Source organism: Mastomys coucha, unplaced genomic scaffold, assembly GCF_008632895.1.
Source record: "Mastomys coucha isolate ucsf_1 unplaced genomic scaffold, UCSF_Mcou_1 pScaffold15, whole genome shotgun sequence".
Lineage (NCBI taxonomy): Eukaryota > Metazoa > Chordata > Mammalia > Rodentia > Muridae > Mastomys > Mastomys coucha.
Genome location: NW_022196897.1, coordinates 142,564,801 through 142,589,256, shown reverse-complemented (window position 1 = coordinate 142,589,256; position 24,456 = coordinate 142,564,801). Strand labels below are relative to the sequence as shown.

Genomic DNA, 24,456 nt, shown 5'->3' with positions numbered 1-24,456 from the left:
TAGAGAGAAAAGGGGAGATGTGAGGCAAATGTCTGCTCCTGACAGCATTGAAGGGGAGGCCAAAGAGGAAGGACTGGTATTCTGTGGGCTTCCGGATTCAGGAGGAAGTGGGCCACAGGAAGGCCGGCCTCCATTAGCATTAGCCCGCATTTCTTTCCAGTGGGCAGGGCTGCGTGCATCTGAGGCTCCTGACGGGGCCATGCTGGAGACTCCAACAATGCTGAAGGCAGACGGGCAGAACATGGGATAGAGGGAACAGGCAGGAGATGGGGCTCAGCCTGGAGGACACCAAACTACAGTGGGCAGAATGGTGGCGGTCCTCACCCAAGGTAGGCTGTCCCCCTGGCTTCCCTGGAAATGCCTAGGAGGGGGTGCCACTAACACGGAACACTACGGGCAGGCTCAGGAAGGATCAAGAATTACTCTGCCCCAAATGCCAGTGTGTCCCTGTTAAAACCGTGAGACTTAGCACAGATTCCATGCAGGGCTGGATTGGACGAAGAGCTCAGTGAGACAGCAGAACTCCCAACAATCCATCCGTAAACATGCAGCACTCAAGTATGCCACGGAGATGATATTCCATGAAAGCATGAGGGGGTAAGTATTCAATAAACACTGCTGGGACCACAGGCCAGCCCAAGGAAGAGGAAGCCAGATCCCACTCCACACCACGTGCAACGACAGAAGACAGATCTAAAAATGGGCCCAGAGACACAGCTCAGTTGGCACAGTCCCTGCCTAGTATGTATGATACCCTGAGCTCTGGCTCCAGCATGGAATAAACTGGGCGTGGTGGTGCATGTGTGTAACTCCAGCACCAGGAAGTGGGAGCATGAGCATGAGGAGACCAAGGTCTTCCTCACTACAGAGATCTGAGGCCAGCCTGGGCTGCACGACACTCTTGCACACAATACCAAAATCCAACAAAACAGACGGCAAAGCAAGACAGACCCCAAGGACACAGACAGAAAACACGAAAAGGAAGCAGAAGCCGCACATCACTAGGAAGGGACATGAAGTGACCTTGGGGGACATGGAGTGACCTCGGGAGGGAAAGCCTCTTAAACAAGATGCAGAGAAGAAAAGTTAACAAAAGGCTCCACATTACTCCACCAGCATGTCACAAAAAGTTCAATGACAAGTGATGGGGTGGGCAGGGAAAGCCTGTGACAAATGCTAAGATGTCCGTTCATTCAAACCTCTTTCCCAAATTAACAGGAAAAAGAGATGTGACCCATTTAAAAACACACACACACACAAACAAAACAACAACAAAACCAAGAAGGCAAAGCACTGTGAGCAGGCATTCTGCAAAAGTCATCTGATGACCACTCAACGCCTAATGAGGCGCTCCACTTCTCTAATGGTTGGCGATGCTAATGAAGAGGAGGTATTTTTCTCCCAACAGATTGGCAAAATTAAGGAGTGTTAAATCAACTGATGGCGAGGAGCTGAGGATGTGGGAACTCGGATATATCACTCACAGGAGTGCAAAGCGGCGTGGTTACCTTGTGGGGCCATTCGGCAGTGTTTATGAACACAGAATTCCCTACACCCAAAGCATAGTGCATACCCTAAGGATCACGGTGGAGTCAGACTGCCCACCAGAAGAGCGAGTGAGTTGTGTAAACAGCCAGGAAACGCTACCCATGGGGAAGAGCCATGGCTTCAGCTGCCCTTGCGCTTGGGTGGATGGGAACAGTGTAATACAGTGAAATGCAAAGATAACTAATTGATTATGATCGATGCATCCTTGAGCTAGCCAGTCTTGGGCTCGGGAGAGTTCCACACAGACCATATGTTTTTCCCAACTTCCTTTCCTCTTCCTTTCCTTCTGCTGGTCTGTGCTGATGACTCCTGTGAATACAGACAAGGACCCAGGCTCTATCCATGACCTGGACAGCACTCCACCCTGAGTCCGGCCCCACACTGAACCCTCCATTAGACTACAAGCCATGTCCTCTCCAGGACCATGCTGCTGACTGCATAGCCAGTGGAGGCTCTCACTGTGGATGAAGCAGTTTGGTCCGTTAAGTGTCCTCAATCTTGGAGGACAAGGCTGCCTACTGTGCTAAGTCCCTGCCATCCTTCTCAACTCATTCTCTCCCATTCTTTCTTATTCCACTATCTTTCCCCCTTTTCTTCCTCCCTTTGCTATAGCGCTGGGCCTTGAGGGCAGAGTCAGGTATTGAAGGAGGTATTGGATAGCCATTCCTTGGGGTCTAGGAGCTAAGCCAGAGAGTTGGACCTTCTAAGTCATGGGTAAGAGCAGACAGCTACTTCCACTCAGGGCAACCAATGGCTGCCAAGGGCACCAGCCATGGTCATGACCAGGGCCTCAGATGGCCACAACAGGCCCTTGGAGACAGGATGGCCAAGGACAGGCTAATTAGGCTTGACAGCAGCCCACAAGGCTTATTAAGCTTGGAGCCACTGGGGGAACTGAGGAGGCAGGGCAGCCAAAGCTGGCTCGGCCACTGGTCCCCACAGGGACACTTGGCTCCATAGCTCAGGTCAGCCTGCTCAAAGAGAACCCTGTTAGCTAAGGATGCCAAGTAGCTCCCAGGCCACAGATACTAGTCTGTCTGGGAAGGGGAAGTGGTGGCTTGGGGCCGCTGTCTGGGTTCTTCATCTGCTTCTAATTCTGACTGTGTCACCTTAGAGGGTGGATCTTTCCTGCTAGCCCTTCCCCATCCACGGTTTCCTCTGATCCTTAAGCCGCCCTGGAGGCTAAAGATAACTCTGCTTCTGTTCTGCTGGAGGTAAGGAAAGAGACCTAGAGAGGGCAAGTGACTTGTCTGAGGCCACACGATTGAGGTAGATCCAGGACTTGAACCACAGGCCCTCTGACACCTACTTTGTGGTAATACTAATTTCTTTTCCTATCTTGTTAGGTATTGTGAGGAGACCATGGCTGCAAGGGGAGAAATGGTACTGGAAGCCAAAGTCAGCCAAGCCTGGCAGGTCACACCCCTCCTTTGATCTGGACTGGGTTGCACCCAGGATCCTTTCTGATCTTCATGTTTAGGTTTGTGGTTTTCTGTCTCAAGGACTTCCTAACACCTTCTAGCTAAGTAACCTGGGGGAAGCCCCTCACCTCTGCTTGTATGTCTGTGAAGGGGAGCTAGGTGCTCTGCCTTAGGGTAGCTATAAAGGAGAGAGCCCTGGGTGGTCAGGCACCTGGCACAGCCCCCCCCCAGGAAATATCCCCCCGTCCCGAGAGACTACCAGCTACTTCCCTAGTACAGTCAGGGGAACTGAGACTAGAGACACAGTCCATGGGTCCCTTTGGTTTTCTAAGCTTCTGTCCCCTCGCCTCTGAAATGAGAATAACACCAGCCCTCCCCTGCAGGCCGAAGTTTAGAAGTGAGCGGCATATTACATAACAATCTCCTGCAGGGCTCATGAAGAACAGAGCCACGGACACCATCCACCAAACCATTCTCAGGTTTGTTCAGTGCCAGGGTCAAAAAGCTGACCTCACAGCTGGGTCCTCAGAAAACCATATTCTGAAAGGATTCTTTAGAATTCCTGAAGACAGAACCACGGACAGCACCCTCTATTTCAGGGCAGGAACATGCCTATCTTCAGCACCACGGACAACGCCCCGCCCCGGGTGTGGTCAGCACCAAGGACAAGGCAGAGGGCGTGGCTCTCCACAGAGCCCAGGGCTGAGGTCAAAAGGTCAAAATCTAGTCACCCAAAGCCAGCTTCCTCTCCAACTGGTTACTGACCTCAAGGTTGGGACGGCCTCAGCTGGTTACTGGCCTCAAAGCTGGCCGGCTTCAGAGGACCTTCCTAATTCTCTTTCCAAATGCCTGCCTCCCAGTCCATGTTCCTGCCTTTGATTAGCTTTTGGGTCTCATGTAGCCCAAGCTCCTTTAAACTGGCCATACACCCAATGCAGGGTGTTGGGACTGCAGACATGTACCAACATGTCTGGCTTCCAGGTTGCTATGCTTTGTGTTTCCTAACCACTGAAGTTAGGACATAGCTCAGAAAGGCCTTGGGAAGGGTCGGGGTTACTGACTGGGGACCCACATACCTAAGCCAAGAGAGGTCCCTGATATGCCCTCTTTTAACATACCTGGCTCACTGGGCTTTTGGCGCTGTTCCTTCAGGCACGAAGAAACTTGTCTGAGCCTCCAGCCTCCTGGTTGTCACACCAGCAAAGCCATCTTTAACTGGCTTCTCAGCCATTTGATGAGTAGTTATCCTTCGGGCATCGAAGGCAAACACTCACCGTGTAGCCCAGGATATCCTCAAACTTGTTCTTATCCTGAAACGGACACCCAGATCTTTGATGTGGAAGTGGCGCTCGTCCGCTGGTTAACTCACCTGTCTCCCCAACACTGTGAGTGCCAAAGGTGTTCACTGTCCTGTTGTGGCTGATGGTTCTATCAGAAACACCGTACAGGGGGGCTGGATGAATGCATGCATGGCAGCTCACAGGCAAGCCTGCTCTCCGGAGAGTGAGTTCCCGTCCCTGGTGCCCTGGTGGCTGTGAACATTAGTACCTCGGGGATCTCTGAGGAACACTTCCAAGTGGCTCTTGACAGCTCTCCTACTAGCCATCCTTCCCTCTGCCTAACAGAAGCTTCTTGCTAGAAATGCCCACAGCGTTAGTTTCCCCTGCAGGAAGGATGGGCAGATAGATATGGCCATAAGGTGGTAGGGCAGGGTCAGGGTAAGGGTGGGGGTGGGGGTGGGGGCTGGAAATGTAGGCCCAGACTTCTGGGGGAATGACCATCCCTGACCTCAGGCGAAATGACAGAGCAGTAGTGATAAAAACTGCATGGTATTGGTACAGAGACAGGCAGGAAGAGCAGTGGAATAGAATTGAAGATCCAGAAATGAACGCACACACCTATGGTCTCTTGATATTTGATAAAGGAGCTAAAACCATCCAGTGGGAAAAAGACAGCATTTTAAACAAATGGTGCTAGTTCAACTGTCGGTCAGCATGTAGAAGAATGCAAATCGACCCATTCTTATCTCCTTGTACAAAGCTCAAGTCCAAGTGGATCAAGGATCTCCATGTCAAACCAGATAAACTGAAACTTATAGAGGAAAAAGTAGGGAAGAGCCTTGAATACATGGGCACAGGGGAAAATTTCCTGGACAGAACACCAATAGCTTATGCTTTAAGATCAAGAATTGACAAATGGGACCTCATAAAATTGCAAAGCTTCTGTAAGGCAAAGGACACTGTCAATAGGACAAAACAGTAACCAACAGATTGGGAAAAGATCTTTACCAATCCTACTTTCAATAGAGGGCTAATATACAATATATACACAAAGAACTCAAGAAGTTAAACTCCTGAAAATCAAATAACCCTATTAAAAATGGGGTAAAATGCTAAACAAAGAATTTTCAACTGGGGAATATCGAATGGTCTAGAAGCACCTAAAGAAATGTTCAACATTCTTTGTCATCAGGGAAATGCAAATCAAAACAACCCCGTGATTCCACCTCACACCAGTCATAATGGCTAAAATCAAAAACTCAGGTGGCAGCACATGCTGGTGAAGATGTGGAGAAAGAAGAACACTCCTCCATTGCTGGTGGGATTGCAAGCTGGTGCAACCACTTTAGAAATCAGTTTGGTGATTCCTCCAATCACTCCTGGGCATATACCCAGAAGATGCTCCAACATGTAATAAAGACACATGTTCCACTATGTTCATAGCAGCCTTATTTATAATAGCCAGAAGCTGGAAACAACCCAGATGTCCCTCAACAAAGGAATGCATACAGAAAATGTGGCACATTTACACAATGGAGTATTACTCAGCTATCAAAAATGATGAACTCATGAAATTCTTAGGCAAATGAATGGAACTAGAAAATATCATCCTGAGTGAGGTAATCCAGTCACAAAAGAACATACAATGTATCCACTCACTGATAAGTGGATATTAGCCCCAAAGTTTCAAATACTCATGATACAATTTACAGACCACATGAAGCTCAAGAAGAAAGAAGACCAAACTGTGGGTACTTTGGTCCTTATTAGAAGGAGAACAAAATACTCACAGGAGCAAATATGGAGATAAAGTGTAGAGCAGAGACTTTAGGAAAGGCCATCCCGAGACTGTCCCACCTGGGGATCCATCCCATATACTGTTACCAAACCTAGACACTATTGTGGATGCCAAGAAGTGCATGTTGACAGGAGCCTGATATAGCTGTCTCCTGAGAGGCCCTGCCAGAGCCTTACAAATACAGGGGCGGATATTAGCAGCCAATCATTGGACTGAGCACGGGGTCCCCAATAGAGGAGTTAGAGAAAGGACTGAAAGACTTGAAGGGGTTTGCAACCCCACAGGAAGAACAACAATATCAACCAACCAGACCCACCCCCCACCCTCAGAGCTCCCAGGGACTAAGCCATCAACCAAGGAGTACACATGGCTCCAACTGTGTATGTAGCAGAGGACGGCCTTGTCAGGCATCAATGGGAGGAGAGGTCCTTGGTCCTATGAAGGCTTCATAGGTGCCCCAGTATAGGGGAATTGAAGGTGGGGAGGTGGAAGTGGGTAGGTGAGTGGAGGAACACCCTCCTAGAAATGGGAGGAAGGAGGATGGGATAGGGAGTTTCTGGGAGGGGGAACCGGGAAAGGGGATAACATTTGAAATGTAAATAAAGAAAATATCCAATAAAAAAATGTAGGCCCAAGTCTCCTGGGAGGGGCTTCTAGGAGGGCTATTGTTTTTCTGCTCAGAAAGCAGTAACCTCAGGAAAACATTTTTTTCTCTTCCTAGAATTCAGACATCCAATGCAGAGGTGGAACAGCCACTTTGTAGCCATGAGAAGGAAAGACAGCTCAAGCAGGGTGGAGGCCTGGACCTTTGGTCACATGATGTGCTGCATTGGCCCTGATTGGCTTGTCTGGATAGTCCTTCCCATCCCCCTTCCTCCCTCCCCTCTCCTTCCTTCCATTCTTTTCCTGCTTTCTGTAATTCTGGGGATCAAACCCAGGGCCTTCATCAGAGGAGGCAAGTGATTTATTGCAGAGCTGCATCTCTAGCCTTTGAGTTTACTATTGTTGTTGGACACAGGGTCTCCCTGTGCAGTTTAGAGTGGCCTTGAACTTGCAGCCTCGCCCAGGCTGGCGTCAAATTCACAACTGTTCAGCCCGCACCTTCAAAGTGCCAGCATTACAGGTGTGTGGCTACCACACCTGGCTCCATCTGGACTCTTGTCTGGGTGTTTATATAAATCCTCTTTGTTTTCTTCTCTTCCATGTAACCAAGTGCAGGTTTCTAAGGAGCTCAGCCTTAGAACGGGCGAAGTTCAGAGAGGTTACACAATTTTTCCCAAAATGACAAGTCAAGTGGCCACTCAGTCTGTTAAGTCTGTGCCCAGGAGCTACCTGTGCTGCCACCACAGCCTGTGGTCCTAGCATGGTAGATGCCCCTCTTCTTCCACAGCTCTCGCCTCTCCTCTGAGCTTTCCGGGCTCTGGCTCTCAGTTCCCCTGCTGTCTCCTTTGCATACCTCACCATTCCAGAGCTTACCTGCCCAGGTGTCAGGCTTCTGCTCAGACTCTGACCTCCCTCCTCTCTCTGCTCCACCAATCCACTACTGGCCACTGCAGATTCTCACCTCTCCTGCAGAAAGCATCTTGGCTGGCCCTCAACTGCCACCGGAGTGACTTTCTGACAGATCTGGTATTCAAGTCACCAGGGTCAGGTTCGTGTCCCTCTCTTTTACTCTTGTGACCCCCTCTGTTTCTCTGTCTTTTGGCCCTACCCCATTCTCCAGACTACAGAGAGGCCCACTGACAGTTTGCCTCAACTGGGTGCCCACCCCCAAGAGACTGCCATTCCTACTAGACCCTGGCTGCATCCAGGCAGCTTAGGCTAGCGACCCTGATGGATGATATGTGGAGCTTCCCGAGGGCAGGAGGCCTGCCTATCCTCCCAGCCTCGTCTGGCAAGAGGCCCAGCATGGAGCTCCACCGGGAGGGAGGCGCTGAATGAAGCTCAGGAATGCTGCCTACCTCTTTCTACCACCCACTTTCTACTCCAGACAGACAGAACTACTCACATTCCCTCAGAGCTTCCTACCGCGGCTGCCACTTGGGCTCCCCAGACTAGGCCTCCAGATAGGCCTGGCCTTCCCCTTCCGGTTCCACGTGGCAGAACCAAGTGATAAGTGTCCCAGACCCAACAAGATAAGATGAGACACCAGGCTGGGGTGGGGGTGGGGGGAGCGCGCATGTGCACACAGGTGTGGTATGGTCACGTGGCACCTCCATCTCTCTGTTCTTATGCACGCGTCGCTGCAACTGGGTCCCCTATCTAAGTGTGAACCCCCTTAGGACTGCCCACACAGCCACAGCTACGGGGAAGAAGGGAAGCTGTTGGTCTCTCCTGAGTCACTAGTCCCTGCCTGCAATGACAGTGATGACAAGGAGCCATATTTGTGGAGCGCTCCGCACGCAGCATGTGCCAAGCACTCCCCCCAACCCCTATCCCTCATGGCTTTTTCACCAGACAGACCTACCATTGCCCCATTTTACAGATAAATTAAAAGAGGCTCAGAGACATGGCACTATCTCTGGGAGATGACACAGACAGGAAGTGTCTAGAGCTCTGATCTAATTGAGCACACACCCAGGTGGCCTGTGGTGTGTGACAGAGAAGTCTCTACTGCCTTCCTGCTACCTCTGAGGAAAAGCTAGAAGCCAACACATTCTGGCCCTCTAGGAACTCTCCTGGGAAAGGTTGGGCTGGGCAGACTTACCCTAATCTGCAACCCCACAGAGGATGAGAGGCCCAGAAGTCTCAGAGTGAACAGAAGTCGGCAGGCCTGGGCTCCAATTCCCCAGCAAGGCTGAAGATTTTCCCAACAGCCTGGGCCAAATTTATCTGCCAATCCTCCAAAGAGCTGGTTCCAGCGTCTGTCTGGAAATGTCAGCCCGTGTGGTTGGAGGAACGCGAGGAGAGTTTTCCCCTAAATAGCAGGAAGCATATGGGAGCGGATGGCGCCCGACGCCCCAACCTGCCAGCTCTTGCTCAAGTGGAGCTAAAAGGGGCCCAGAAGGGTCTGGAATTCCTACCACCTCCCAGGGAGGGGGAGCTGGAGACGAGACGAGACGGCAGCAACACACAGGGCAGAAAATGGGTCCTGAGGGTAGTGAGCAAGAGTCCATGAAAAGGACCCCAAAGGTTCCTCATATCAGCCACAGCAAGTCACCATTCACGGAGCACTGGCCACATCCGTGGGACTTAGACGGTCTCATCTGAACTTTGCAACCAACTCTGAGAGGGGATCCTGTTGTCCCCATATTGCAGATGAGGAAACTGAGGTTTGGAGCAAGCACATGAAATCTAGGCTGGGAAGGATTGCCCATATCCTTAGCTGAGTCACACAGTACTCTATGAACTTGCTTCCAGGTTGATGGGTCAGCTGCTACTGGAATATCCCCAGGGTCAGGGAGCTCACTACCACCCCACTTACTCCATCTGCAGAGAGCTCTTTATGCCCTGAAGGTTTCCCTGGCCTAAGTTAGAGTCTCCTTCCCTGGAGCTCTTCCTGTCAGTACCAGAGACAGGTTGCCAGGCCCCTTCCTGCCCCAACTGTGTCCTCACATACTTGACCACTGAGCTGGCTCGCCTACCTCTGCCTTGACCATGGTAAATAAGAGAGAAGCCCCAGCCCTAAGGGACGTACTGGGGATGGGATCTCCAAGCTCAGCTGACCTCTCTGGCTTCTCCTGCCAGGCTCAGCCCAGTGACACTTTTCTTCCCAGAGAACCACATTCGCCCCGGAGATTTCCAAGCAAGTCTCTCTTCCCTCTGACCTCACATGTCTGTCTGTCATCACTGTCAGAGGGAAACACTGCTCTCCTTAGCTGAGGTGGTCCTTGCCTGGGTGAGACATGAGACATGGCTGTTCTCATCCATATTTGTACCTGGTGTCTGACACATGCTGGGTGGTCATCTACGTACTGTGTGAGAGCTACTGTGTGAGAGCTCATGAGTAAATGGAGGCTATGGGGCATGGTGAAGACTACAGAGGATTTGACTAGAAACAAAGTAGCAGTCACACAATGTTTAATCAGTAAGGATTTAGAGGAGTATTTGAGATGGTCTGGGACCATTGGGAGTTTTCAGAACAAAATTATAAAGGCTGAGTAGAGAAGGTGGCCAGATTCCACCTAAGGGGATGGGAATGGGTGGGAAGGTAAGAGGGCATAGGTGGGGGAGAGGATGGGCCGTGTCCTGCCTCTGATTCTAACTTGCCCTGCGCTGCTGTAGAAATGGCTTAGCCTCTCTGAATTTCCATAGCCTCGTTTGTAAAGTGCAAAGGGAATCTGGGGAACTGGCAGCATCTGCAGACATGTGCCTCAAGATCCAAACAGTTTGACCTGGCTGGAGTCAGATTCTCTCTCTGTCCTTCATTCAGACTCCTAGCGGAGGCCATAGATACGGGGTTCTATCAACTTGAACCCTTGACCTGGAAGTGCAGGCCTCCACCTCTGCTCTGGCCAAACATTTAGGGGGCAGTTCCCAAGTCTTGTCAAGGTTTTGGATTTGGTCCTGTGACATACTTTTCTAGCCCATACTGGAGGAACAAGGAGTGAGCACCCTATCTCTAAAGGGCTGCAAACCATGGTAGGCATCTTGGGACATTGAGTTCCTGATAGTGATAAATACAGGATTCCTTGGCTGGTCTTTGGGTCCCTTCTCTCTCTTTCCACTTGTGATCTTGACCCAATCCTCACAAACTAAGCTCCCAGCTTAAGGCAGAAAGCCCAGTGATGCACCCTTCTACAGCATCCTTCTGAGGAGCACCACCGCCTCTACAGCATGAAATACAAACTCTACTCTGGCATTCAAGGCCCCTGCGGTCTGGCCCAGGTGTGTACCCACCACCTGCCCGTGGACCTTGGCATGTGGCTTCTCCCCCTGCAGTGTTCATCCAGCACTGTCTGGTGCTTTGACCATCACCTCCTCTAGGAAGCCTTCTTTGCTTCCAAGCTGGCTTTTATGTTTCCTCTGCCCTATGTGCATATTCTCTTAGTCCCTTCCAATTCTAGATAAATCTTCTGTTGGCTCCCAGCCCCCTCCCAAAACCGGATCTGCTCCCTTTTGAGGGAGGCATCTCCTGACTGACACCAGAGCCCCAAAGGTACCCATATTCTGACTCACAGTGTAGGGCAGCATGATAGGCTCTGACGCTGAAGTCAGGTTCAGGACTTTATGGGCTTCTGCCCTGTTTTGCCTGATTATAATCATCGAATATCAGACTAAGAGCATCACCGCATGCCTGCAACTCCAGCACATAAGAAGCTGAGACAAGTGCAGGGCATGATGGCACAAATTGTAATCCCAGCACTTCGGAGGCAAAGGCAGGGGGATGTCTGTGAGTTTGAGGCTACAGAGTGAGTTCCAAGACAGCCTGGCCTACATAGTAAGATCCTGTCTCAAAACAGCAAAGATAGATGGATCGATGGATAGACAGACAGACAGACAAGCTGAAACAGAAAGATTATGAACTTGAACCCAGCCTGATCCTATCAGTGAGATCCTATCTCAAAAACCCAAAACCAACAACAAAGTCACCCATCTTGGGGGATTCAGATATTCCCCAAAGGGAACTGTGCTGCGTCTGACCACACTGGCCACCTCAGGCCACAGCCTACCATTGACTTGGAGGCGTCCGCTCCCCTCCACTCTTAGGAGGAATGCATAGCTTGAGGCTGCTAGTCAGGGCACAGAACACAGAGCCCCTCCTTAGCAGCAGCAGTTGCCTGAGGGGTGGCCACATCCACACCAAGTCTTGGTTCTGGGAACTGGATTGAGCTGCCTGGGAAGAAGTCACACTGACTCCTCTGGATGGGCAACTTGTTACTTACAGGACATCTCTGAGAGTTGGAGCCACACAGAGGATCTACTGTTGAGCAGTCAGGTCCTGGTGACACTGTATGAGCCTCAGGATCCAGGAGGGTCTGGGTATCACAGGTGCAAGTCACCCCTCCCCCCCAGGGCAGATACAGGTTTCTGTCACTTACGTTATAGGGATTCTAAATGAAATGAGTAAAACTTAAACTAGAGCCCACCCCTCTCTTCACATCAGAGGACATCAGTATGAATGGCTTAGTGACCATCCTTCCAGACCCAGACATGTCCCTGACCCGGGGAATGAATATACACAATTTTCTATATAAAAAGATCAGTAGCTATCTAACTGGTGCCCCTCCTCTCCTAGCATTCAGATAAGACTGCAAATCTAAGGATCCTTCAACAATGCACCATTTAAAAACTTGTTTGTTTTTTTTATTTTCAGAACAGGGTCTCACTATGTAGCTCTGGCTGTCCTGGAACTCACTATGTAGACCAGGACGGCCTCAAATGCACTATGTAGACCAAGCTAGCCTTGAGCTTACTATATAGACCAAGTTGGCTTTGGTCTTGAACTAACAGACCAATGCACCATTTTAAAAACTATATTTATTTATTTATTTATTTATTTATTTATTTATTTATTTATTTATGTGTGCTCTGTGTGTCTCTGTCTCTGTCTCTCTCTGTCTCTCTCTCTCTCTGTCTCTCTCTCTCTCTCTCTCTCTGTGTGTGTATGTGTAGGTAAGAGGACTATTTGTAGGAGTCGGCTATCTCCATCTACCATGTAGGTCCTAAGGCTTGAACCCAGGTGGTCAGTAGTCTTGGTGGAAAGCACCTTTACCCACTTAGCCATCTTGACAGCCCCCACGCTTAACCTCCTATTTTTAAAATCTCCTATCCCCCTCACCCCCCGCCCCACAACGTGCCTCGGACACGTTTCCATGTCAACAAGGACAGATCTACAGTGCTGTCTCCACAGTACAGAGCACACTGTCAGCCGCTGGACGGAATTTATTTAACCATCTCTTGCAGACAGATAATTGGGTAGTTTCTAATTTATCACCATCATCAAGGGCGGCTCGGTGAGGCTGCTGGGGAAATAAGTGCCGGAGTCTGCATGTGTCGGATTATTCATGACGGAGAGCCCCTGGCCTCGGAAAGTTTGGCTTCCTCAGCTGCAGTCTCTCTGCTAGAGATGTAAGGTTCTGAAAGCATCCAGAAGACACAGCCTGTCTTTCCAGGCAGGGCTAGTGGAGGCTCCAGGGCCAACATGTCCCCAACAGCAGCCTCTTTGGGGACCGTGTTGACTGGTGAGGCAGGTTAGTAGGTCAAGGGGAGTGGCCAAGGCTTGGGGGTGGGGGTGCAACAATCTGGGGTTTTGATGGTCCTGTGCACAGAGCCATGCTGTCCTCCGTGGGTGTCATCTCTGTGACTAAGAGGCAACCTTCGAAGGCTGGTGGATGTGACGTTACATGGTGACCCTAAACACCTGCGGTATCACCCTGGCATGATTCTTTCTACCTCTGTCCAGGTCATCATTCTCTGATGCTCTCCATCCCTTCGTTTTGCAGAAAACAGTCCCAGAGAAGGCGAGTGACTTGCCCAAGGTCACACAGCCAAGAAGGAATAGAAATGAGGCACAGGCCGATCTGATTTCCCAATCCCTCAGGTCCGCACGCCCCACAGGAAACCCTGGGAAGAGATCTATAAACTCACCAGTCTGATGAAAACAGCCTCATGTTACCCATGCTGGCTTATAACCTCTTTTTTTTTTTTTTTTTAAACTCCACACTATGAAGTTCTCTCTGCAACAGTAAATTTAGATCCCGGCCCCAATTCTAACAGCCGCAGCAGGCGCCACTGTACAGCTGCAGCAAACAGATTTAACTAGTCCCCTAGAGAAGGGCAAGTGGCTTGCTCCCAACTGCCCTGCTACTACCAGCAACACTACCCAGCACGTTGATGTGTGTCCTGTTAGGCGGTCCCGTGTCCTAGTGTGGCCCTGGGCTGTTAATCCACTTCGCTGCGCTGGTCCCGACTCTTCTCCCTCTGTTTATGTGGGTGGTTGTGTAACATCAGTCCTTCCCCAAGCCTGGGCGCTCTGGGAGGGGTATAAATGTGTCTGACTGCTCTCAATAAACCTCCCTGGGATGTATGGATGCCTCTAGGGCTGGCGCCCAGTGAGAAGAACAGGCCGCCAGCATCAGGCCTCGGAGAGACTTCTGCAGGCCATGTTCTAGGGTGAACCTTTTGCTCTCTCTCCCTGAGTGTGGTCCTAGCCACATGCTGCTCAAACTCTGCTGAGGTCCTCAGCACCAGGTCCAGCCTGCTTGTTTATCATTCCTAGGAGTGGGGTGTCACTGTCACTTCACCCACAGAGCCCGTGGAGTCTCACCCTAGTCACTTCTCCAGACTTCAGACCCATCACATGCCCAGCTAATTCCATAGGGCTGCTCTGCACTTGACGGGATAATAGGTTCAATACGTAGTAGGCCTGCAGGAAGTGAGTTAGAGTGGCAGTTCTCAACCCATAGGTCAAAACCCCTCTTAGGGGTTGCATATCATATAACCTGTGTATTATATTTACATTACAACTCATAGCAGTAACAAAATTATAGTTATGCGGTAGCAATGCAATAATTTTATGGCTGGGGTCATCACAACATGAGGAACTGTATTAAAGGGTCACATGAGGAACTGTATTAAAGGGTCGCAGCATTAGGAAGGTTGAGAACCACTAGGTTAGAGGATGGGTCTGAACCTGCTTCCTCTGTATGACTTGTGTTTACCTTGAATGAGCTTCCATTGCCCCTCCCCAGATGTCCCTTGCAATGTCTTGCTCCTGTCTGGAGCATTTTTTTTAAATGAGTGAATGCCCCACATGGCCCTTGTCAGGGTCCTAGCCCTCCCAGCTGCCTATGGCCACAGATACTTGCCCAACTTCCCACACCTCAAACATGCAAGAGGCACAGACCCAGCAGAGACGGACAGAGGGCTCCTGACCTTCTGGGGTAGCCTCCAAGGCCCTCACTGCGCTGGAGACTTGAGTTCCTGTCTGGTTTCTCGCCTTATCTCCAAGCATCTGCCAAGGAGCTTTACCTTGTAAGCCTGACTTGCCCCTACCCTATAATGGGTAAAATAAGAAAATCTGTGAAGATTTGATGCAATATAAAAAAAAAAAAAAGCTAAATGGTAGGCTGGGGGTGTAGTTTAGTTTGGTGGTAGAGTGCCTGCCCACTATGTACAAGCTTTTGGATTCCATCCAGAAAAATTAAATAAATAAGGCAGGTGTGATGACACATGACTGATTACCCCACCTAGGAGGCAGAGGCAGGAGGAGCTCTTGAGTTTCAGGCTGGTCTGGTTTACACAGTGAGTTCCAGGTCAGGCTGGAGTACATAGAGAGACCCTGTCTCAAATAAGTAAATAAATAAAATCATAATACATACATACATACATACATACTATTAAAACAAAAGAGGAAAATCCTTAGTAAGAAGCCTGATAATTAATAAATAAATGGTAGCTGTTATCGTTAGAGCTGTTTTTTTGGGGGGGGTTGTTTGTTTTGTTTTTGTCTTTGTTTTTTTTTGGACTGGGTGTCATTTACTGTGACATACACTACCATGAGGAACATACACAAGACAAAAAGTCAAGTGTGTTAAGTGACCAGCGGCCAAGGCTGTGCCCCACCCCCAGGCCAGCAAACAGAGCTCTGTTGCCCTACAAGCCCCCGTGTCTCCCAGCTCACAGGTCCTCTTTGACACAGTGGATTTTTTTCCCCAGGGTTTCATGATGCTGTTACTATTGTCAGTAAGTGGACAAGGCTCAATCTATCCATTGATCAGTGCTGGTGGCTGGCTCCCTGACCTCAATTCCCTGGGTACTCTGTCCTCCCAGATGCCTCTGCCCGGGCACAGTGGCTCCCGCAGAGCTTCCCAGTTCCTTAAATAACCAGCTTGTTAGCAAAATCGCAACAGTAACACCTCCCTCGCGCCACCCCGGCCTCCATCTTTCCACGTGATCCTGACGGCTGCTCCTTGCCAGTGCCAAGGAATCCCTTCTCCGTCACTGGGCCACACACAAGGGGGCTGTGAGAGATGGCAGCTGTGCCTTCAGAATCTGCCCTAGGGCGGAGGAGGCCTATGAGCGGTGTTCATCAGCAGGAGAGGCTAAGCCCTCTGCGAGCCTCGGGGAGTTGAAATGAGATGCTGAAGAGTGCCAAGCATTCACCAAATGCCAGACACGTAGTAACTGCTCAAGAAATACCCACTGCCTCACAGGCTGGCCCTGAGACACACGCTGTCCTCAGGGAGACCCCAGCTTGCCTTTGGCAAACCCAGTATGCTTGCTGAAGGCACTCCCTGCTCTCAGACCACCAGTTCCTCATCGATTCTGTGGTGACAGCTTCTCAGCCAGATGCAACAGGTGTCCCTGGTTGCCACAGCAGAGGGGGCCAGGCCAGGGGAACCAAGTTGGGGGTGGGTATTAATTAATGGGAGCCCTTTCACAGTTTCTAACAATAAGGCTGGCACCGCACAAATGTGCAGTGCGTCTGGTTCTCAAAGACATCCATTATTGACAACGAACTTCTCAGGTTTTTATATTATCCCCGATATTTGCATATTATGCATATTTACCAGCCTTTCCCCTTCTTATAAGCATCTCGTCAAGGACACTGACAGCTGTTGGCAGGTGGAAGGGTTGGATGCAAAGGGGCTGGCAACATGCTGAGGGACACTAGAGCAGCTCTCTGGGATCCCAGAAGGCTGATGGGTTCCTGGGTCCTGCTGGAGTCTGGTGAGACATCATGAGGGATTCCCACATCCCCTACTCCCTTCCTTGATTCTAGCTCCTGGGAAACGGAGGGCACTCAAGACGGCAGACTTTCAACCCAGGCTGAATGGTGTCTGGGGGCCCATGGGTTTCCTTGTGTGTGAACTAGCCATGTTACACCAGCAGAACCTTGGGGTGAGGGGAGATTGTGTGAGGAGAACAGGGAGATAAATGAGCCAAACGCTGTGGTTGGCACCATGTGGGCCTGAGGTGGCTGTCCCTGCTCTGTGGGAAGGATGACGGAGGAAGCAGGCTTTGTGAAGACAGTGTGGGTGTGGAGGGACAGTCAGAGAGATAAGGCTGAGCCCAGTACCTCATTGTGTGAGTTTAGGCAGGTGGAGCAGGAGGAGGAAGAACATGTTCTTGTAGGTCCCGTCACGTCACACCACAGCCTGCAGCAAGCTCCCTGCTCCCCTCCTCCTCCTGAGCCTGTGCTGGGCACCTGCCCCAGCACTGGGTGTGGCATTTGAAATGTATAGTGTGCTGTTTGCCACGTCCATCTTCAGCTAGGGCTTCCCCTCACTGAAGCAGTGCCCTGGGAAAGAGGCATCCTCACCAGGCCCACCTCCAGAGTTGTCAGGAGGACGGGGTATACCCAGCTGGTTAAACTGTAATTGTGCCCAGACAGGAACACTCTTATGGAGGTCCCTCTGCCAGCTTGTGGGTGCTGGCAGTGGGAGGGCTGGGCATTTCCCAAAACTGGCAAGCACAGTGATGGGTGAGGTGCCCAGGCCTGTGGCTGTACTTACCAACCAAGGAGCCACGTGCACAGGAAAAATGGTAGCCGGCAAGTCTGCTGCAGATGACACCTCAGAAGCGGGCGTGGGACTGAGGACTGCCACACACATCCCTCCAGCACGCCATCAGAGGTATGGGCTGGGCCCTGGTCACACAGGGGGGTCACCAGGCTCCAAGCAGAGGGCGGGGTGGCACCAGTGTCTGCAGGACACAGGAGGAATATGGATTAGCCAGAAATGAGTGCCACACCTTGAGACCTTCAGACTAGCCCTGGGGAGGGGGCAAGGCGGCATAGTTGTCATAGCAACCCAAGTGTTTGTGTAACGCTGTATTTTCCAGAGAACCCTGGCACCCCAGCTCATGGGAGGCCCACGTTGATTTTAGAGGTAGATTTGCATGTCATGCATATTTACAATGCCTTTCCCGCCACCCCCAGATTCCCTGCAGCAGCCAGCAGTGGGGAAGGTGCAGTTCCCCAATCCTTCCTCAGCTTGCTCCTCCCTCTTGCTCCTCCCTCTTGCCCCTCCCCTCATCCCCACTTCAGAAAGGAAGTCAAGAGAGGGACCAAAGTCACATCACTGGGAGTTCAAATCTCAGTGTGGCCCCTCACTCACTGCGGATAATGCGCAGGATAAGGCCTCTTTCTGAGCCTCAGTTTCTCTTCTTGTTAAGAGGACTCTTCTGGGACCTGCTGGTAGGACTGAGAAGATAATGCAGGAGCGATGCTGGCATAAGGTCCTGCCTTGGGGAAAACCCTGGGAGGTGTCCCCCTCCTGTCCCAGCATCCTGAGTGCCTCCCTGGGAGAGCAGAGGGATGCCCAGCATCTCTGCTCTGCTTGCCGGAGCAGTGTCTGTTCCCCTAGCCACTCCCTACCTGGAAGTTTGTCAATGGGAAATAGACTCTCTGCTGAGCTCCTACCCAGGAGGCAGCTAGCTGACCCAGAGGCCTCAGAGGATGCCCCTCTGACCTCCCATTCTACAGGTCACAAAACTGAGGCTGAGAAACCAAGCATCACTGGCAAGGGAGCCAGAATCTGAGCAGCTAGACTGGGGTGTGAACTTAACCCCCGTCACAGAGTCCTGGGAGGAGACACAGGGAGCACTTTGCCACAGGAAGAAGCAGGAAAAGGTGAGCTGAGGTTGGGAGGCGTACTGGCTTCATTTGTTACCCCCAGGCCTGAGGATACTCTCCCAAGTCCCCCCCACCGCCCCCCCCCGTCTTCCCAGAAACGGCACTTCCCACATATACCAGCTCCCACAGTGCCAAGCATGCCAAGACTTTCATCCTTTTCAGAGAAACTGAGGCACACAGCATGGCGGGGCAGGAGGAAGATTCCTGGTCTGGGTGTCCCCAAACTTCCTTATCCCTCACACTCCCATGAGGCCCAGGCAGCAGTTCTGACCCTGACCTCTGGTTCTAGGACAATGCAGCCCATCTTCCTGAGGAAGAGCATCCCCGGGCAAGAAAAACTCGTAGGCCCAGCAAAGGTTTGGGTGGTAGGAAAGGTGACATGGGACTCATTCTTAGTGAAAGGACACACTCAGAAGTGTGCGTGGAAGGCCTCTGTGTGCATCTCAGTGTCGAAGTCCACCACACGCTCAGCTCCAGCCTGGGAAGAAGCCGTTCCCACCGACTTATCACTTGGAGCCAAATTCACCTGGCATATGGCTGAAGGAAGAGGCAATAGCAGAGGGAAGCATCGTGACTCGGAGAGCTCTAAGGCCCCTTGAAGTCCCCAAGTTTGCCTGCTGAGGGACTGTACACAGTCCTCCACCCCTCATTTTCTTTTCTTTCTTTCTTTCTCTTCTTTCTTTTTTTGTTTTTGTTTTGTTTTGTTTTGTTTTGTTTTTTTGAGACAGGGTTTCTCTGTATAGCCCTGGCTGTCCTGGAACTCACTCTGTAGACCAGGCTGGCCTTGAACTCAGAGATCCGCCTGCCTCTGCTTCCCAAGTGCTGGGATTAAAGGCGTGCACCACCACTGCCCGGCCCACTCCTCATTTTCTTTTCTCTAAGGTGGGTAGTAGGCTCTCAGCCCCTGCTGACTGTAACACCATTTAAGTCTTGGACTTCCAACACAGACAATCTACATACAATGCAAAGATAAGGAAGGTCCATAGAAAAGGCCTCATACTGCCCAGCGCCACAGACATAGACTGTGGCTTTGACTTTGTAGAGATAGAAAGTAGAGTCTAGTCCGGTGGAGGCTGCCAAGGGCTCTGGCTGAAAGCTCAGGGGTGGGAGGAACCAGTTTCTGGGGCAATAAAGAGGTTCTGAAATGGACTGTGGTGATGGACACACAGTTCTGGGTATGAGCTAAAAGCCACCTAATAGGACACTTCCACGAATGGATCATAGGGCATGTGAGTTATGGCTCACTTGGTACCTCTGTTAAAACCAACCCTGATCCTCTGAAAATAACATCACAGAACTTCCTGGTGGCTACCTGTAATCTGGGAACCTCTGTCCCAGAGGTCTGTGTGCTTCTGGGAAGCCACCAGACCCCTAATTGGTTGGGTTCCTGCTGGCCCCAGAACCTCTTGGGTGTCCCCCTTCCCAGTGCTGAACACACTGTCTGTCCCTGGGCTTCATGTTTAGCTTCACAGATGCTGCTGCTCCTGACTGGAATGCCACCAGATTAAAGCACGCTCACCTCACCCACAGGTACAGCACTCAGCGTGGCACTTTGCACCTAGTAGGCCTCTTATTAACTGAACATTAAACGAGAATCACAAACCCTAGTGTGCAGAGTTGGTTCCAGATTGGAGCTGTACTCCCTTCTAACCATGTGATCCTGAGAAAGCCACATAACTACAGTTGAGTCTTAATTCCTAGGCCGGAGGGAGCCAGGGATTATCAGGAATGATGGCGGTGAGTTCTTGATGAAGCATTCCACCATAGCTGTTTCCACATAAGTCCATTTTTCCAGCCACTGCTGCCCAAGCTCTGGGCTCATTCCTGATGCCTCTCCCTTCGCATATCCAGGCTATGAAGCTGCCTTGGGCCCGCCACTGTATGACAGGAAGCAGTACTGCTGCACACTTGGTAACCTCCAGCTCTTACCTGGATTCTCCATTATGTCTCCTCTCTCTCTCTCTCTCTCTCCCTCTCTCTCCCCCCTCTCTTTCCTTCCCTCCCTCCCTCCCTCTCTCCCTCTCCTCTCTCTCCCTCTCTCCTTCTCTTCTCCCCTTTCCCTCCATCTCTCAATTCTTGCTCAGAGGAGCAAGAACACAGAAGCCAGAGAGCTGCTAGGTGAGAATTCGAGTCGGATCTTACCCTTCCTCAGCTCTAAAATCTTCAGGGCCTCCCTTTACCTCAAGTACAAGCATATAACCCTTCGGCCGCCCCAGGCAGCCCTACATCAGCTCAGTGGGAGCATCCACTCCCCCTTGCTTCCTCTGTGGCCTTCACTCTTATTAGACACAGTAGGCTCTCGCTTGCCTCGGGGCCTTTGCTCTTTCTTTGCCCTGCACGTTGGTGGCCCAGATGTCCTCAAGCCTTCTCCTCTCGCCTCCTTTGCAACCTTTCTGTCACTCACTGCTTGACTGGATGAGTGGGCCAGGCATCCCTGCACACCGGTCAATGGCGGGCAGTCTAGGCCCACAGTAAGAAGTGTTAACTAAACTGCAGAGCCTCCACATAAAACTTCAGGCTCTCGGTTGCTGGGTGGCCCTGGGCAATCCTCTTCATATTTTTTTGTTTTGCTTTGACACAAGGTCTCTCTGTGTAACTCTGACTGGCCTGGAACTTGCCATGTAGACCAGGTTGGCCTTGAACTCAAAAAGATCAGATTGCCTCTGCCTCCCTAGTGGTGACAGTGCTGAGAGGTGTGGCCTGCCTAGTCCTGTGGGCAAATTTCTTAACTTCCCTATGTCCAGCTGCTGATATCTAAAATGGGGGTGACTCGAAGTCCCCACCAGGCTCAGCAGAATACAGGATGCTGTCATTTTCTGGCCATTCCCCTGAACATCCTTAGGATCTAAGTTTTATCACCCAGGCTTGTAGCTTGTCATTCTCTGCAGTCTTATTACCAAAGGGGCCTTGCAGCTTGTTGGCTCCTCCCACAAGATGCCCCGCCCCCATCCCAAGTCAGAGTTCTCTGAGTTCTCTCCGGGTCCCACACACAGTACAGCTGGCATTTGGAATTCATCCACAAAGGTTAACTATTGGTAATTATTTCCAATGGTAAGTGGATTATTTACTGACCCCCTGAGAGCTCTGGGTTTCTCCTGCTTCCCTCTCACAGGCCTGGCATTTCTCTCCAGCCAACCTCATCCTTCAGAGGTCCTACAGCAACTGTGGGCTGCCCAGCTCCCATCTCACATCCTGTGTGAGTAAACCTCGGCCCCTAATCCTTTGTGCCATCCTCTAACCTGGTCACCTTTCCGGGCTACCACCAAGTGACCAGGGGCTCTTCAGCCCCTTCTCCTCATCTCTCATCTTCTACATAAAAACTTTGTCCGTGCCTTGAAGACACATCTTTCAAATGACCCCGATCCCTAGAGCCATCCTGCAGGCCCATCACCTCTGCTCCAAGCACTGCTCCCTCCTGTGGCCCTGCTGCCTCCCACACCCACTTCTGTGCAAGGATCCTTTAAAGATCCGAGTGGAATGAAGCTGGTGCCACAGCAGGAAGGTTGAGTCCCTGGCAGCTCCAGGTCACGGGGAGAAGGGCAGGCCAGCCTGCCTCCAGAGCTATGGGCCTTACCATCTCAGGCACTTAAAGTGTTTGTTGTCCAAAAATTCAATTTGCAAAACAGACTTACACGGGAGCTTTCAGCTCAATAGACTGGGAACATGGTTTCTAAGAGCAGCCCAGACAGCCCCTCCTGTCCCAGGCTCTCCTCTGCTGGCCTGGCCTGCCTCCGAGAGAGGCTCCCTCCGATCCAGGCCTCCTCCCTCAAGGCCAAGGCAGTGACCTTCAGGCCTGCACAGCTCAGCGGCATGCACACTGACCTCCCAAATCCCTCCTCACCCCAAATCCCAGGTTCCTCAGCCTGTTCCACAAAGCCCCTCTCCCTGCTGCCTCCTAGCCTCACCTCAGGTTCCTCAAATACTCAAATGTGCCCCACCCCCTCCTTGCAGTCCTCTTCTCCCCATGATGTCACCAATCACTGGACTCCCTGAAGCAGAAACACAGGCACCATCCCAACTCCCTCCGGCCCCTTCCTTCACAAAGCCTGCATCCTGCCTCTCTCCCCAGCCTCCCAGGTTACTGCCTCCCCGTCCCTACGACGTATCTCCCTCAGAGCGCTGGAACACGAGCCATTTGTCCACCACTCACCACCAAGCTACCTGCCCCTAGCCTTCCCGGTCCAAGCCAGCTGTCCCTAGATGTGCACAGCCCCCCCTCAAGGCCCCCATTATAGCCAAAGCTTCCCTCACAGGCCATTATGGTATGAAAACGGACACCGACCCCATAATTCCCACCCAAGAGCTGGACTGTGATGAAGGAAATCTGTGTGGCCACAGGGCTGAAGGAGGCACAGACATGAGAAAGAGGCCTGTGCTACAGGGTGGCGATGGAACCTGACCTGCAGAAGGCAGAATGGAAGGATCCACTGTGGCTGACTCCAAAGGCACCCAGAGGACCAAGTGAAACATGGGACTTTTACAAGCATGAACTCCAGAGGCACATACCCTGTGGTCAGATCCCGCTCCACCTGGTAGCCACTGACGGTGGAGGGGGGACCTTAGTGTTCCTTCTGTGAAATGGGAATATCTCTCACTCAGGTCTGATGTGGGAGCCACAGCCCATGTGGCTGCTCTGGCCTCCTCCCGTACCAGGGGAGACACCCAGAGACCCCCTAGTCAGCCCCCACCTCAGAGAGCACTGAGCACATGCTCTGTCCTGTTCACGCATCGGTGATAAAGCTTCACTCAGAGGTAGGCAGAACAGAAATTAAAAACAATAACTAATAATAACGCAGAATTATAACAATACACTATAATAAAGGATATGCAAATGCACTCTCTCCCTGTCTCAAAATATCTTAGTGCACTGAAGGTCTTGACAGTCTCAGCACACAAGCAGTGTGGCTAGGATGGTGGTGAGGAACTGTGAACACCCACCAGGAAGCTGGCAGCCAGCGGGATATTCTGCCCAGAGGAGGCGCCCCTGAACCTTAGCCGCTAACTCCATGTTCAGTGGCGGGTGGGGCTTGGTTGTGTCTGTGTAGGATGCAGTGGACTGGCTAGAGCCCAGGGCTGGGAAGAGAGGCCAACTCAAGCTCTAAATTCTGTCCTGTCCTTCCTTGCCTCCTGCCCTGAGCCAGGAGAAGCAGCAGCAGTTGCCCCAAGCTGGAAATGGGAGCTGAAGCCAGATCGGGAGGCTCCCTTCTGAGCTGCAGGACAAGGCTTGTCCGCAGCCACAGCAGATCTTGACGCGTGTTACTGTTTCTGAGGCCCCTGCTTCTTCCTGTACCCATCAAAACTCTGAAGGATGCAGGTCATCCATTTGGCAGCGGAGGGCACTGTGTGGCCTCAGGTTGTACATGGTAAGTGAATGCCTGGGCAGGAACAAACTCCTGTGAGTCACACTTGAGCCCAAGGATTGTCCTCAGAGTTAGAAGTGTCCCTGGTGATCAAATTCCCATATCCCATGGATGCACAATTTCCAAGTGTGAAGGACATTGTATGTAAGAGAATTACTCTGACACAGGCTGTCCACACAGGGCCATGGCGTGCTGGGCTTCAGAACCAAATCTATAACGTCTGACAACAGCACATGGCTGGTGCCTGCTCTCCTGCTGGCCCAGGACTCGGTGGTCTGGATGGTCAGACCCCATTTTCAGAGTTCTCACAATGCACTAAACACAGTCACCTTGCTAGAAAGCTGCACTATGAACCACTGGCTGGCTTTCAAACCCAAGGCTAAGCCACACCCACCCTCTACTTAGCCCAAGGTCACTCAAGAAACAGCTGGCAGCCTCCTACCCTGGGCCAGGTGTGGACAAGAGCCAGGCACGATTGTCTTAGTTCTCACAGAACAGTGTGGTGGGGGAATGCACCTTACAACTGATG

The 24,456-nt window shown here is 51.4% G+C and overlaps 1 protein-coding gene across 1 annotated transcript in view; it reads right to left on the bottom strand.

The window, feature by feature from the left end:
• Positions 1-24,456, bottom strand: part of Dlgap4 (DLG associated protein 4) — a 151,490-nt gene that overhangs the window by 82,008 nt on the left and 45,026 nt on the right. The window contains exon 2 of the mRNA XM_031372505.1: positions 17,447-17,636. The gene's annotated coding sequence lies outside the window, so the exon portion shown is untranslated. The remainder of the gene's footprint in view (positions 1-17,446; positions 17,637-24,456) is intronic.